At 52.1% G+C, this 10,785-nt stretch overlaps 1 long non-coding RNA gene across 1 annotated transcript; it reads right to left on the minus strand.

The window, feature by feature from the left end:
- Positions 1-762: 762 nt before the first annotated feature.
- LOC136304430 (uncharacterized) lies at positions 763-2,973 on the minus strand. Its single transcript, XR_010724564.1, has 4 exons — positions 2,834-2,973; positions 2,548-2,699; positions 1,841-1,976; positions 763-1,030 (listed from the first exon to the last, which is right to left on the minus strand). It is a non-coding gene; the product is annotated as an uncharacterized lncRNA (long non-coding RNA).
- Positions 2,974-10,785: the final 7,812 nt, after the last annotated feature.

Consider the following 10,785-nt stretch of genomic DNA (forward strand, 5'->3'; position numbering starts at 1 on the left):
CCCCAGGGACACCTAGGGGACAGGGAAGGCAACCCCAGGGACCCCCAGGGACAGCCAGGGCACCCCAGGGACGCCTTGGGGACAGCAAGGCAGCCCAAGGACACCTAGGGGACAGCCAGGGCATCCCAGGGACAGTCAGGTCCCCCCAAGGGACACCTAGTGGACAGCCCGTGGACCCCAAGGGACACCTAGGGGACAGCCAGGGCATCCCAGGGACAGTCAGGTCCCCCCAAGGGACACCTAGTGGACAGCCCGTGGACCCCAAGGGACACCTAGGGGACAGCCAGGGCACTCCAGGGACACCTAGGGGACAGCCAGGGCAACCCCAGGGACAGCCAGAGCACCCCAGGGACACCTAGGGGACAGCCGGGGCGCCCCCAGGGCCACCTAGGGGAAAGCCAGGGCACCCAGAGCTCCAAGTGCTCTCCAAGGCAGGCTCAAAACCCTTACCAACGATTGGCTTTAATAAAGCAACTCACACAAAGTCACCAGCACCACACGGTTGGTCTGTAACGGCTGCAACAAAATACGCCCTCCTGGAAGCAGTTCAGCACTTACTGATCACTTCTTTGTTTTGGCACTTCCCAGCCAGGGCCTGCGGGGCCTCCTGCAGATGCAGGTCTTCGCTGACAAGGCTCCACTTGTGCAGCAGCAGCAGGATTAGGGGCAGGAGCAGGAGCAGCTCCCTGAAATTTTAGAAAATATTAGAAAAATACAGGCAAAAATCTCACCTCTGTCCTCCCCTAAGAACATCCCTAGGACATCATCCCAGTTTTTCCCAGCTAGGAGCTGCAAGGAATTCAGGCAGGGGAATTGACATCAGGGAACAGCTTTGTAAAGTCAAAGGCAGAAAGAGAAGATCCACCAGCAAAGGGCAGGAAAGGGGAAAGGTTTCTGAAAACATTTCTGCAGTCTAATTAATAATTATTTCTGCTTCCCCAGCGAGAAGAACACAAACTCACAGCCATTCAGGCCTGACAGTCCCCTGCAGCCAGAGCTCAGCACACATCCACAGAAGCAAGTCCAGCACCTGAAAGAAAAAAAAAAAAAAAACAACAAAAAAACAAAATCAAACCAGAAGGAAAAGGTGATTTCTTTGGCTTCAAAGTTATTTCAAGTTCTTAAAGCCCAACACAGCTGATAGGAGAAACAGAGTCAGGGCTCCTGGCAGACAGAGGGTGTTTTCCCCCCCAGGGGACTGCAGAGGAATTGTCTGGGACTTGGACTGTCCCTCGGGGTGACACCAGTTGCTGTGACTTTTATCATTCCATATGTTTGACTCCCAAAACTTCCCAGCCCAGGGGCTTGAGCTGACAGGGCAGCACAAAGATTGTTCTCTGTGTGGTGCCCAGATTTGGGGTTCACTGTCACCTTTGCTAGTTTAGATGAATTATACCCACGGCCCCGAATTCCCTGCTCAGTTCCTGCTGCAATAACCTCACAGTGCCTCACAGAGCATGGATATTCCCACGCAGAGCTGCTGCTTGAATGCCAGATGTGTCAGGAACTAGCAGAGCTTCCAAGGAAGCTCAGCAGGATAGGGACAGGATAGGTTTCTATTCCATAGATTTGGTTAATTCTAACCCTCATCCCCTGGGGGTCACCTGTCAGATTTCCCTGGAATTCAGCCACCCCCTGAGCTCGGGCTCCAGGTGATGTTTCAGAGCAGGAGAAGGCACTGGCCGGCCTGTGCTGAGGCAGCCCCTGTGCCCTCGGGAGGACACAGCTCCCTGCAGGAGCTCAGCTCCTTTCCGAGCCCCAGCAGTGGCCTCTGCAAGTGCCTTTCCCTCAGGCAAGGGATGCCCATCCCTGCCTTCAGCACACCTCCAGTGGGACCCACCTGCAAAAGCTTTCCATCACTTCTGCACTCCGGCTGGCTCCCTGGAAAAGTCCAGACTTCATCCAAACGAAACTCCATCCCACTCAAACCTTTGATTTTGAGGCATCTCCGAGGGCCGTTGCTCTGGATTTAATTTCTGTGAGGGAGGAGCACCTTGGCTTTAATGCTGCCGATGGGTGATGTCCTCAGGCTGAAAGGGAGGGGATTTGGGGTGGCCAGGACATCCCTGGCAACTGTGTGGGAGCTCCGGGAGGTGGGAATTGCTGTCTGAGCCCCTCTGCAGACAGCCCGAGCCGCCGTTCCCGGGCAATGCCAGCTGTTCCCTGGGGAGCTCTTGGGCTGTGGGTGCCTCTGTCCGGGCTGCAGCATCTCCCCGTGCCCGGTGGGAGCAGCCCCTGGCCGAGGAGCCGCGGCAGCCCCGGGGCCGTGTCCGTGCCAGCCCCGAGCCCGGCCCCGGGCCCTGCGTTTGGCCGCCGCTGCCACGGGCGGGGCCCCGCAGGCACAGCTCCTCCCCTGCACATCATCCCAGGGCTGCTGGCCCCGCTGGGGCTGCCGGCCTCCTTCCTCCCTGCGCCTCCGGGCACCCGGGACACCTGCAGGAAACACCGAGGGACACTGCAGGCGGCACGGGGGGGCACCGAGGCCTCCGGCCAGAAAAGCAGCCCCGGCCTCAGCAGCTGCCATCAGTTTGGCCCGGCAACACTCACCTGCAGGAAACGCCCCTGTGCGGGTGGGACCGGCCCTGCCTCTCTCCAGAACTTTGGCCGTGGAAGAAGGGAAGCCTCAGGACTTGTCCTGCTCTTTTCCGCCCAGAAAGAGACTTTGTGTAAGTACTTTTACGGCAGCTGTTGAGTAAATCCTGGAAAGGACAGGAAATCAGCGTCACTGGAAGAGCTTTGTGCTGTCGTGACCTGCCAGCCAGTTCTGCCCTCGAGCCATTCCAGGGGCTGCTGTGTGAAGCAGCTTTGGCAGAGAAGGCGGCACTGCACTTACCTTAGTGGGGCCAAGCGTTGCCATCCTATGGAGGTCCATCCCCATAATGCAGAGATTGGTTCAGCTGCTTGGAGCAGAGTCCGGGTAATGCCAAGGTGCTGAGTTCGATTCTCAAACGGTCCGTCTGCTTGAGAGTCAGATTTTAGGATCCCTCTCAGGCTCAGTATATCCTGTGACCTGGAAATAAGAGGAAAATTCTCGGCTGAGTTTTAATAAAACAGCTTTTGCCATTGCAGGGTGTGAGCTGCACTCGGTGATTTTCGGCCGCGATGAGCCCCACGAGCATTCCGCCCTTCCTTGCCGCCATCTTGGTTGCGTCTGAGGCCACTTCCGGTCCCGCCGGCATCTTTTTTGCGGCACCGCTAAGGCCCCCGGCAGGTGTTTACACAGACGCCTGACTAAATCCACGAATCCGAACCCGGAGGCGGCGCGGATGAGCACATGGCCGGTGTCTGCACACCTGGAAACGCCGCGGAAAATTGCGCCCGGGCGGCGCTGTAGTCGGGGTTTTTGTGCAGGCATCTGCGTAAACGCCTACAGGGTCCTTATTTTTTCCCGCCCTTTTGGCCGCCCTTTTTGGAAGGTCGGGCGCCTCGCGCCTCGGCGCCATTTTGTGAGGGGCGACGCGTGACCTCCGCTTTTCCTTGCCGCCATCTTGGTTGCTCCTGAGGCCACTTCCGTCCCGGCCGCCATGTTCTTTGTGGCTCGGCATAGGCCTCCGCCAGGTGTTTACACAGACGCCTGACTAAATCCACGAATCCGAACGCAAGCGCGTCGCGACTGAGCACACGGCCCGTGTCGGCACACCTGGAAACGCCGCGGAAAATTGCGCCCGGGCAGCGCCGTAGTCGGGGTTTTTGTGCAGGCGTCTGGCTAAATGCCTATAGGGTCCTTATTTTTTCCCGCCCTTTTGGCCGCCTTTTTTGGAAGGTCGGGCGCCTCGCGCTTCGGCGCCATTTTGTGAGGGGCGACGTGTGACTTCCGCTTTCCCTTGCCGCCATCTTGGTTGCTCCTGAGGCCACTTCCGTCCCGGCCGCCATGTTCTTTGCGGCTCGGCATAGGCCCCCGCCAGGTGTTTACGCAGACGCCTGACTAAATCAACGAATCTGAACGCGGACGCGGCGCGACTGAGCACACGGCCCGTGTCCCCACACCTGGAAACGCCGCGGAAAATTGCCCCCGGGCGGCGCCGTAGTCGGGGTTTTGTGCAGGCAGCTGCATAAACACCTATAGGGTCCTTATTTTTCCCGCCCTTTTGGCCGCCCTTTTTAGAAGGTCAGGCGCCTCGCGTCTCGCCGCCATCTTGGTAGTGGAACCCACTAAAATGCCCCCTCGGCCGCTCACACAAGCGCCTGACTCAATGGACTGCCGCCCGCGGCGCCGCTGCGCCCCCATCCCGTGTCCGCACACCCGCAGACGCCGCGGAAAAGCGCGCCCGGACGGCTCCGGGGTCCGGGTGGCGCGCGCAGGCAGCCGGCTGCCACGCGCCCGGGCTCCTTGCCTTTTTCCCTCCCTTTCGGCCCCGAGCTGCGGGCGGGCGGGCGGCAGCGCCGCCCCCGAGCTCACAATGCGGGGCTGCCACGCGCGTCGGGGACGGGCGGGGGGGGACAGCTGCACTACCGCTCTTTGCCCACAGGGTGGCAGCACTGCCGCACGGCTCCGGCGGGACGGTCATGGGGGGCAGCTGCACTACCGCTCTTTGCCCACAGGGTGGCAGCATTGCCGCACAGATCAGGCGGGACGGGCGGGAGGGACAGCTGCACTACCGCTGTTTGCCCACACGGTGGCAGCATTGCCGCACAGATCGGGCGGGCCGGGCGGGGGGGAAGCTGCACTACCGCTCTCTGCCCACAGGGTGGCAGCACTGCCGCGCGGCGGCGCGGAGCGGAGCCATAAACGAACGTGCCCAGAAATGCCCTTCCGAACAGCCTCCGGAATAAATGGCCCAAAAGACCCCCGAGCACACCTGCGAGAGCCCTGCCAGCAACCAGACCGAAACAAAAAAGCCTTTCGTTCAGGCTCTATTTCAATATTTTTTATCTTTGTGATTCTGATGTTTACATTAATCATTACAATTCAGCTTTTATATTATGTACATTATACATCATGTATTATGTTTATTATACTATTATATTTATTATATATATTAAGTATAGAAAGTTATATATAAAATAATTTATTATTTATTATGTAATGTTATAAATAATAATACATTTCATTTAAATATCATGATTATGTACATTATAGATGTTTATATTATGTATATTATATATATTTATAAAACGTGTAGTATGTAATAATATATTGTGTATTTATTATTTATATTATTTTTCATATCCTATACTTTTTGTTATTTTTCTTTTTCATTATTTTTTAATTCGTTTGTTTATATTTTAAACGATATTTTACACTAGATGAATTCATTAACCTAACACATCAGAAACACAATTAATTTGAATTAAATGAGCCTGGTTTTCTAAGGGGTAAAGTTTTAATCTTTATTCAAATAATATGGGCATGTTTTCTCTTTCTCTATGGTTTTTTTTTGGTGGGTTGCGGGGGAGTTTAGTTTGTGGGTTTTCTTTTTTTGTTCGCTTTGTTTTGGAGTTCTTTGCTAATAAACAAGCAGGGTCGGAGAGTTCAAAATAAAACGTCTACTTTGTTTTTATTGCCCCCTCTGAAATACGCCTCGACAGCCTGGACAGCAGGCTGCTGCTGGTAACACTGTGCACGGGTAGGAGGAGACCTGGTCGGGGCTGGGAAGGAAAAAACGGCACCACGGTGGTCACAGCTTTCTCCCTTCAGGAGTTTTATGGAGCAGAAAATACAGAGCTTTTGCCAACTGCGCTCTCTGTGACATCCCGACGTCCAGCGGGCACCGAGGTCATTTCTCATCTTTCTTGCCAACAGCCAAACCCCCAGGCGCCCGGGGGAAGAAAGAGTATGGGGAAAAAAAAAAGGAACAAAGAAAACATGAAAAAATAAACCAAAACTATAGAAAATAATAAATAAAATTAAAATACCAAAAGAAAAAAAATTTCAAAGTAACAAAAAAGTGGAAAAAAAATTTAAACAAAAAATTAAAATAAAAAACTAAAAGTAGTTTTAACAAGTAAATAAATAGCTAAAGAAAAAAATATAAAAATTAAAAAACGGAAGAAAAAGTCTTTGAAAAACCACAAAACGCAACATGAGAAACCACAACAAAAGAGCATAAAAATACAAAAATAACAAGAAATAAAATACAAAATTAAATAAATGCAGCTTTCACCTCCTGCCACTGCCTAAAAAAGCACCATGGCTTTCCTCAATTATGCAGCAATAAGGGAAACAAACCCAGTGCCCCCCAGAACAGAAGGTTTTCTAGACAATTCCCACTTTTGCTTGGAAACAAATTCTATTTTAGTGGGAAGCTCATTTTGGACAAACACCCAAATGTGCCAAGGTAGGAAAGAACCACCCCCCTGTGTCCAAGGAACAGCAGCTAGGCCTGGATTCAGGTTTTAATGGCATTTATGTAATTAAAAATGCAGTAAATTGAACTTTACAAAGAGATGAATCATGGCAAATAAATACTTCAACGTTTTCTTGGGAATTCACAGAATTTTGTGGAGATGGTGCTGGACAATTCCTGATTTACCAACATTAATTGGGTAAATTTCCTTGGAAATGTGCTCTACAAGGTGCAAAAATTCCAATTAGGATGGAAAATTGGAATAAATAAATATTCCCTTACTAAAATCAGAGAGAAAATCAGAGTTATTCCTTCAAATAAAAGGAAGGAATAACATCTAAATCCAAGCTTGCCTGGAAAACAAGCTCAGGAATTTCTAACATTGAAAACTTTTGCAAGAGTCATGAAGTTGGTGAAAGTTCATGGAATGATGATTTAAAATCTGCTTCCTCTGCTCTAATTTAAAGGGAAGTGGGAATTCAACAGGTCCAGTTACTCCTATCCAACCTTGGACTGGGATAAGGCCTTCCAGTGGCTTCACTTCCTACTGGCTCTCTCCTTTTTGCCCACAACCTGGAAGAGGAAAAGCAACAGGAATAAAGTCTCAAACAGGATGGCCTTGGTCCAGGCAGACTGAAATGCAGCTCCCAGGGAGGGAGGCCAGGCTGTGCCTCGGGGAGCTCCGGGAATCTGGGATTGCCCGTGGGATTAAAGGGCTGGAAAAGCACACCCACCTGCCAGGTTCAGTGCTGGGACCGAGCAAGGCCGGGGCTCGGGGGCAGCAGTCAGAGCTGGGACTGCAGGAGAACACCCCAAACCCGGGTTAAACATCCGGCACGACACGCAGCACGCTCCGGGAGAAACTCGGGTGGGAGAAGCCCCGGGATGCTCCACGTTCCTTGCCCTTGGCAGCTGTGCCAGGGCCTCCATCAGAATGCTGACCTCACCGTGCAGCTCCTACAAAATAGGAGAACTTATGGGAATCGCCCAGCAATCCATGGACTTCCAGTTATTAAGAACCACAGCTGCAGCGAAAGGTGCCCAAACTCTACTGCAAACCAGCAGGTCTGAGGAGACGCAGGGATTTATTCCTGAGGGGACACAAGGATCCCTCAGCCAGCCAGGATTTCTCCCAGGCTCTTCCCACTGCTCTCTGAGGACACAAACAGCAGTTTTTCCCTGGAGTTCCCCTTTCCAACAATGCCAAGACTCATGTTCTCCTCCAACCCCAGGTTCAGGAGGGAAAGTAGGAATATTATCACTGCACAGACTGTCCAGGAGGGTGTGACTGAGGCAGCAGCACCAGCTCCCACTCCACTGCTGCTCTGGATTCCTGAGCAGCTCCTTTCCATCCTGCCCTTCCCAGCACCATTCCCTGGGTGCCATGTCCACAGACACCTTCTCCATGCAGCTTAAAACCCACAGACACCAACAGAAAGGAGATCAAAAATCAATTCACATGCTGCTAGTCAGAGAGAATGGGAGAGGCCTAAAAATCTGCATTTATTTTAGAACACTAGAGCAATTTCTTCATGACCCTGACTATCAGTGATGGGCAGATAAACACCTTCTTTAACTTACTACCTGCAAAAACATCAAGTTTCAAGTTTAGTAAAGATAAAATTTTGCTGCAAAAATAAAAGAGGTGGGATGTTGGTGTTAGTGCTTTAACCTTCGGACATTAGCGGGTATTTGTAAAACAAATTCATTATTGAAGCAGCTAACTTGAAAATAAGGGGGTTTTACAATAAAGTTGACCAAAAAAGAGTCTCAAAATTAAGATACAGGTTGCACAAATATTTAAGGAAAAAAAAGTTGTCTTTCGTGCATATAACCTGCCAGCCTCTCATGTTTTCAGTCCTTACCATTTATTTTTACCAAGGTGATGACTAAAACCTTGTCAAAAGCTCAAAAAAAAAACCAATCCAGGACAAGGCAGGTGTTTTCCCAAGTACCCCCAGTGTGGAGCTGTGTCAGCCACAAGTGTTTGCTCCCTCAGCCCAGCCCGGAGCAGGCTCCAGCTGCTGCCCAGGGGGGTTACCAAGGGACTCACCTGTTTCAAGCTGTAAATGCAGGTGGCCTGCACTGGAGTGCCAAAAAATGTGAAATATGTGACTCTCACCTTGAATAGCGATCGATCTTCTCAGGGGAGCCCCTCACCCAGGATGGGGGGCTCTGCCACGGATTTCATCCCTCTGCATCTGAAAGAAAGTTGGGACAAAAGTCAGAGTGCTGCAGGATACCTTGACAGCTCCACATATCTTGTGGAAATCTAGGAATACCCTCGACAGCCCTGCTACACTCCACATCACAAATTTCAAGCCCCCAGCACTATTATCCTATTACCCCCACACCCAGACTGAGCAGCAAGGCAGAGCAGCTCCGGGCCAAACACACACCAACACCCGTGACACAGCACAGGACAAACGAGGGGACACAACAGGGACAGAAAACTCTGGGCAAGAAGAATGACCCTGAGGGTCCAGAGAACTCGGAATGAGATGACCGAGGTGAGACGGAAGGTGAGCTGGCCAGGCTCAGAGAACCCTGCAGGAACAAGATGCCATCGGGATGACTTATCCCAAGAAATGCAGAGATGGATGCCCGAGAACCCTACGGTCAGAATCCTCGACCTGTCTTTGCATTCTCACAAGACCTAACCCGCCAGAATGGATCAGGGCGGTGCACGGCTGTCAGTACAGCTCAGAACAAGACCTGAAAAGGCATCGGACTGGATGCTTGTGAAGAGAGATGGATTCTGATGAGTGTCCGAGCAGCTGAGACAAAGGCACCTGGCTGAGGAGCACAGAGATCAGAAATGCTAAGACTGATGCCAGAGGTTTTGACAGGCCCCTGAAGGGCTAAGGGAAAAGACAGCACACACAAGACACCCAAGACACAGAGTGCACAACAGACACAACACACACCAGGACTGCTCTGCCCTGCACACCTCGGCACTGTGATCCAGAATGAGACTCTCCCTGGATGAAACTTAAGGGGTCACAGCTTAGACATCCCTGTCTTCAAACCTGACTCAAAAAACCTTGCTAGTGACCCCACACTCTTCTTTCATGCCCTCTACGGCTCTGAGCTCTCCACTTATCTCTCAGATGTCTGGGGAGGTGCATCCACGCCGGGTCCCAAAGAAGGCTGCCTCTCCCTCGGGGAAATTCCTGCTGTGACCAGGCTGGTGTCTCCTCGTCAGCTACAATAAAGAGAACTAAACGTGACCCTGTGCTCTTAGCAGCACATCAGCCAGAAACCAGCAATTCTGCTACTCACAGTCTCCTAAGCTTGCCTGTGTCCTCGGCCCTGTGCTTCAGCTGCGCTCAGAGGCCAACGCCGGCGTCGCAGGGTCTGGTCTAAAAATAAAGACAAAGAACAGAGCTGTAACACGGCCACCATTTACACCTCCCCTGCAAATCAAAACAGTGACCGACCTTCTCAGGGGAGCCCCCTCACCCAGGATGGGGGGCTCTGCCACAGATTTCATCCACCTGCATCTGAAAGAAAGTCAGAACAACAGTCAGAGTGCTGCAGGATACCTTGACAGCTCCACATATCTTGTGGAAATCTAGGAATACCCTCGACAGCCCTGCTACACTCCACATCACAAATTTCAAGCCCCCAGCACTATTATCCTATTACCCCTACACCCAGACTGAGCATCAAGGCAGAGCAGCTCCCGGCCAAACACACACCAACACCCGTGACACAGCACAGGACAAACGAGGGGACACAACAGGGACAGAAAACTCTGGGCAAGAAGAATGACCCTGAGGGTCCAGAGAACTCGGAATGAGATGACCGAGGTGAGACTGAAGGTGAGCTGGCCAGGCTCAGAGAACCCTGCAGGAACAAGATGCCATCGGGATGACTTATCCCAAGAAATGCAGAGATGGATGCCCGAGAACCCTACGGTCAGAATCCTCGACCTACCTTTGCATTCTCACAAGACCTAACCCGCCGGAATGGATCGGGGCGGTGCACGGCTGTCAGTACAGCTCAGAACAAGACCTGAAAAGGCATCGGACTGGATGCTTGTGAAGAGAGATGGATTCTGATGAGTGTCCGAGCAGCTGAGACAAAGGCACCTGGCTGAGGAGCACAGAGATCAGAAATGCTAAGACTGATGCCAGGGGTTTTGATAGGCCCCTCAAAGGACAAAAGGAAAAGACAAGACACCAAACAGACAGAGTGCACAACAGACAAGTGACACAACACACACCAGCACTGCTCTGCCCGGCACACCTCGGCACTCTGATCCAGAATGAGACTTTCTGTAGCCTAAGCGGTCACATCTTGGACATCCCTGTCACCAAAAATGACTCAAAAAATCCCTCCCGGTGGCCCCTGATCCCACACCCCGCTTTCAAGCCCTCCCTGGCTCCGAGCCCTCCACTTATCTCTCGGACGTCTAGGGAGGTGAATCCACGCTGGGTGGCAAAGAAGGCCGCCTCTCCCTCAGGGAAATTCCTGCTGTTGCTGGGCTGTTGTC

The sequence above is a fragment of the Chamaea fasciata genome, unplaced genomic scaffold, assembly GCF_029207755.1.
Source record: "Chamaea fasciata isolate MVZ Bird 193981 ecotype frontalis unplaced genomic scaffold, bChaFas1.0.hap1 SCAF_90, whole genome shotgun sequence".
NCBI classification, from domain to species: Eukaryota; Metazoa; Chordata; class Aves; order Passeriformes; family Sylviidae; genus Chamaea; species Chamaea fasciata.